Raw genomic sequence first — 6,033 nt, 5'->3', positions numbered from 1 at the left:
CGCCGGGGTGAAGGAAGAACCAGCCGCAGTGGGGAGGGGGGCTCGCCGGAGAGGTACCCCACTATCTATCTTAGGGTTTAGGATGGGGGCGGTGGTCGCTGGCGGTGGCGGGGCGTTGGCGGGGCGGTGGCGTTGGGATCGCCAGAGAAAAAGCTCGGCACGAGAGGGGGGGGCTAGAGGGATGGCCGGGGCGGCGGCGGACCGGCGGTGGGGAGTGTTTTCGGGGTGGCGCACCGCCGACCGCGGGCGGCGGGGGGCTGCTGTTTGGCCAGCTCAGGAGGGTGGAGGTTGAAGATGAATCGCAGGCCCTTGATTTCGTATCCAACGGCTGCAAAATCGACTGACCAGAGATGAAAAAGTCAGTCGACCGACATGTAGCCTCACCTTGCTAGTGCGTTCAGTTTCGACAGCAAAATTCAGTTTCGACAGCAAAATTCAGTTTCGACAATTAAGTTCAGTTTCGACAGTTAAGTTCAGTTTCGACAGTTAAATTCAGTTTTAACAGTTAAGTTCAGAGATGAGCGGCTAATGTATTTTACATCTAGCACTTTGTGGTTATGTATTTTATGTCATGTATTGGAGATGCTATTAGAATTCCACTCAGGTTAACGTTGTTTGTTGTCTCTCTTGTCCTGCTTCAGCCTCAACGTCATACAACTCACCGGAGCAGCTCCAACGATGAAACCCTCCATCACAGCGGAGCTGTACCTCGGGCTCCATCTCCAGACACCTAGGATCTTCTTCCCCTCCTCCGGCAGCCAAGTCAGTCGGAGCATCCTCACCGGCCAACCCAATCACGCTGAGATCGACATGGCTTCGCCAAAGAGGTTCTACACTTGTTGCATCTCTTTTTTACTCTACATGTTATATATATTGTCCACTGAGCACACGGATTTGTTCCTTTAGTGTCTCCTTGAAAGAAAAAAACGTAGGAATTTTGATTTTCACTTGTCCTCCTTTTCAAATTCCTATTCATGAAGCACAATACTAAGAGATAGTAGCATAATAGCATTATAACCGTACATTTTCTTGTGGTTTGACTTAATGTCACCATGCTTCTTTGCATCCTGTGATCTTGCAATTGTTGTGAATCAAACACCCAGATTGGCAGAAATCCTGTGTTTTTAAATTCTCTGTTTTGCACGTGCATTCCTATCCTATTCCTGTCTATTTCCTATCCCTGCATTGTTGGAATCCTCCAATTCAAACGAGCCCTTATAGAATTGCTTCTCTTACAGATAGTTGTCAAAGAAAACCTTACGTGGTTTGTCCCGCTCCTGCTGCGCTGTCGTCCACCCCAGCTCAGCTGCTCCAACGACAGAAGGGTCCAGCACAGCAGGGATCCAGCCTCCAGACTGTCTTTCGCCGCCTCAGATCTTCTTCCCCGCCGCTGGCAGCCATGAAAACTGCACTACCATCATCAACCAAGCAGATGACCTCGAGGACTACACGGGTCCGCAAGAGAGGTCTCACTCTTTCGTGTCTGCTTACGTTATGCATTGCTTAATATTACATGCTACTTTATCGTCCTGTTCACCGATTAGACTCTAAGTCAGCTCCAAACTAATGGTCAAACTTGAGTTTTTAAATGGTTTTGGGGTACATATCGGGGCCGCTATCAATAGTATCTATCTACTATCTGGTTAATCTCAGGTGTCTACTATGAGTTTCATGTTGGGTGGGAAACAAATAGTAAAGAAGCCATTATTTGTATTTTTTAACTGAAGCCATTATCTGCCTGCTATTATTGGTTTTGGGTCTATCCACAGGTTTCTACCATCACTCTGGATTTTTGCATGCACTCCTTACATAATCTCACTATGTTTTATTCCTATGCATGACAGTTATTGTAAACAATGGAACTGAACATGTAGAGAAAAAGAGACGAGTCTTGCGTGGCAATAAAATTTCATGCAGACGTCGCTCCATGGTAGGCGCAAAGGCAGCCCCCCTCCATGCATTTCGGATTGTAATCGAGAGGAAGATATCTGTTCTGAGGGGGATTCAGAAGGAGAAGACAACTCCTATTTACCCCCTGAGGTCTTCGCTCTAACTTGGCATGCTGATGTTGGTTATATCATGCATATGGTGTCTTGCATTGCTTACTTTATACATCAAATATGTCATCTGCTTAGTTTAGACATCCTTTGTGCGAATGCCATCTGTTTAGTTTATTCATCGTTTATGTGAATTATGCAACGCCATCTTATTTAGCCAGGCATCATATATGTGAATTTTGCAATGCCATCCTGCTTAGCCAGTCATCTTATATGTAAATTGTATCAGGCCATCCTTTTTTGGGTTACATATTACATTTGTCAAAAATGTTATTACATTCAACTGCTCTTTATGTGCATCAGCCATTTGACACGGTGATGGCAAATTCTGGAGTGAAAACAAGGTCTTCAGAGCAGACTATGCTATCTGACGAAGCGCATATCTCGCTGGTTACGGATAGCTCCTCAGAGGAGGATTCAGAGACAGATGACTAGTCCTATCCCCCCCCCCGAGGTGTATGCTCTAACTTGGCAGGGTTATGTTGCTCATATCGTGCGTATGGTGTCTCGCATTGCTATGTCATTTGATTAGTTTAGACATGCTTTGTGTGAATGCCACCTATTCAGTGTCTAATTACCATATATGTGAATTATGCATTGTCATCTTGTTGCAAGACATTATATATGTGAATTATACAATGCTATTTTGTTGCAAAGGCATTATATATGTGAATTATGCAATGCCATGCTGTTTAGCCAATCATTATGTATGTGAATTATATCATGCTATCATTTTTTTTGTATTACGTGTTCCATTTGTCGACAACGTTCGTATATTCAACTACTCTTCCTGTACATCAGCCATTTGAAGCGGTGATGGAAGTATCTGGAGTGAAAACAAGGTATTCAGAGCAGACAGTGCTACCTGCTGAAGCAGACATCTTGCTAGTTACAGAGAGCTCCTCAGAGGAGGATTCAGAGACTGATGACCAGTCCTATTTTCCCCCTGAGGTCTATGCTCAAACTTGGCAGGGTTATATTACCCATGTCATGCATGTTGTCTTGCATTTCTTAGTTTTTACATCATATATAGATTGCCATCTGCTTACTTGCTTACTATATAAATCATATATTTGAATTATATCATGCCATCATGTTTACATAGTACATACACATCATCTATCTGAATTATGGCATGGCTACCCATTTAATAAAGACATCATATAGTTATATCATCTCATCCTATTTAGTGTTTACAGTCATCATATTTTGAATTATGGCATTCTATCCGTGAATGTATGTGAATTATGGCATGCCAACCTATTTAATAAACACATTATACAGGTATGCCATGCCATCCTGTTTACATAGTCTCATATTTTGAACTATGTCTTTCCATCTTTTTTAGTTAGCCATCATAATGTGAAATTTTGTCATGCTATCCTGTTTAGTTAGCCATCATATATGTGAAATTGTGTCATGCTATCCTGTTTGGTTAGGCAACATAAATATGAATTATTTCATGCCCTCTTTTATTCCCCACTATCCATTGCACCTGTCTATCATACAATGTCTATACTTTCAATTACTTTTCTTGTTTATCAGCCATTTGAATTGGAGAGCGTGATGGCAGTATCTAAGGGAGTAACAACACGGTCTTCAGAAAAGATAGTGCTACCAATTGATGCAGATAGAACCACGGTTGTACTTGCCCAAGGACCAGATCCACCGCACATAACCCAGACTCTCGCAGATTGTACCCCTACCCAGTTGGACAGAGAACCAGCTACACCCCTTCTAACCCCAACCCCGACAAATAGTAACCCAGTTATAGTTGACACAGCACCGTCTCCACCACAGAGCACCCAAACACGAGCAGTTAGTAAGGGAACTGCAGTGCCCAAAGCACGAGGACCACCACTCCGAATCCCAACTCAACGCTTAAAGGAGAAGAAGATTTGTTCTTAGGTCAGGTTCTGTAGCTATGGTTCATACTCCTTTGCTCTTGCATGACTGTATTTACTCATACCAACTATTTTCAAATTTGAAGGATGGAATTGAAACTCCAATGGTGCAACAGGTATGTTTTAAACCTGTTTCTTTAACTGGTTTGCTGTTGTAACCTGCTCTATGTTGATTTCAGTTTCAATTGAATAAGCAGTTATGTTCTCATGTCATGCACATTACAAGTGTTGTTATTGCACTATAGTTACCCACACTTATATTCTGTCTATTCTGCTTTGTCTTGAACAAATATTATTTGAATTGTGTCTCTATCTTGATTTGGCAACAAAAACTAGAATGATATAGACCATAAAGTGACCATGGTACATAGATATATGTTTGTTTCATGTTGTTATCCTGTCCACTTTACTACTGAACTCATTTACCAAAATGAGTTTCATATACAACATGGTAAACATGTGATGTGTCTGCTTGTTTCTCTTTTACAATGCGGACAAAATATTGGAGAACAGTACCGCGTTATCCAATGGTAAAGGAAGTAATGCAGATAAGGTTCAAGATAGTGAGACATCCCTGTTGGTCTCCAAGAAAGCTGATAAAAACTATCTTGACGACAGTGAGGGAACCCAAAAGTCCTGTCTTGATGTAGTGTTCAAGTTACTGGCCACTACTGCTGGCACAAGCTCTTCGAACTCGCTGCCTGAATCAGTTCGTCTTCTTGAGTCTCAACTTCAAGTTGAAAGACATCAATCAGATGTGCTGCGATAGGAAGCTGAAGGACTGAGGAAGTCCCTGCAGAATTCAGATGCATATTTTCTGGTGCAACAGCAAGCGCTGGAGGATTTAAGCGCCAAACAAGAGAAAGTTAATAAGCTTGCTAAGCATCTTGCTAGCATTATGGGTACCCATGATATTGTTTCTTGAGATCTTCTGAAGTGGTTTTAGTTCTAGATTTGTTTTGCTGCGGCGTTTATTTGCGCTGGTCGCCAACTTTGACAACCAGTGTATATGATATGCTGCTTTGTTCGCTATATTTGCACTGGTGGCGAACTTTTATGCCCAGTGGATGTAATATGTGTAATAGCCGTGATAGCCTAGCGTTAGTTGCTTGCTTATTTATTTCCTTGTTGTCTTGTTTATTTGTTTGCTTGTAGTCATTGCAGTTCTTTTTCTGCGGTTAGCTTATGATTGCAATAACCTATTTTTTAAAACTAGGCCACAATAACCATGGGCTAATATTTACTGTAGTGACACTGGGCCTCCCACTGGCCGTAGAAACAGTGGGCCTTCAACGGGCCGTAGAAACAATGGGCCTTCTATGGGCCGTAGAAAAAATGGGCCTTCTGCGGGTCATATCATCAATGGGCCTTATACGGGCTGTATAATCGATTGGCCAAACATGGGCCAAACAGACCGCATTATGGCTGTAAACGGGCTAGAGTTGGAATCGTCCGTTCATGGGCCGACCATAACGGGCCATCGTTAATAGGCCGTATTTGATGACGCTATGAAATCGGCCCAACGTATTAACGGACCACAAACGGGCCGACTGTAACCACAGGCTGAATTTGGCCCACAAGCAGAAAATGACAGTAACGGGCCGTAAGTAAATGAATGCTGGAAATGAGCCCAAGAATAAATGGGCTCTGAGAAGGCCGAAAGATAACATGGGCTGGAAACGGCCCAACGGAATAACGGGCCATTAATGGGTATAAAGTGATACACTGTTCATTACGGGCCAGTTTCACCACGGGCCATTAATGGGTGTAAAGTGATACACTATTCATTACGGGCCAGTTTTACCACGGGCCGTTAGTAGGCCAAGAGTTACATAGGGCCTCATATGGGCCGAAAGACGTCATGGGCCATACATGGGCCAGAAGTGAAAACGGGCTGGAATCATATTGGATGGCCTAGATGATGCTACTGGGCCTAATTCGGATAGGGCGTAACGGGCCTTGGGTTAGCGGGCGGTAAATGGGCTATATTCGAACATGCCGTTTACAGGCTTTCCATGGGCCGGCCCACCAGCTTTTGACCAAGTCAAATGGGCCGGCCTTTACACAGGAAT

Source organism: Triticum aestivum, chromosome 7A (genome assembly GCF_018294505.1).
Source record: "Triticum aestivum cultivar Chinese Spring chromosome 7A, IWGSC CS RefSeq v2.1, whole genome shotgun sequence".
Taxonomy (NCBI): Eukaryota; Viridiplantae; Streptophyta; class Magnoliopsida; order Poales; family Poaceae; genus Triticum; species Triticum aestivum.
This window is presented reverse-complemented; position numbering follows the sequence as displayed.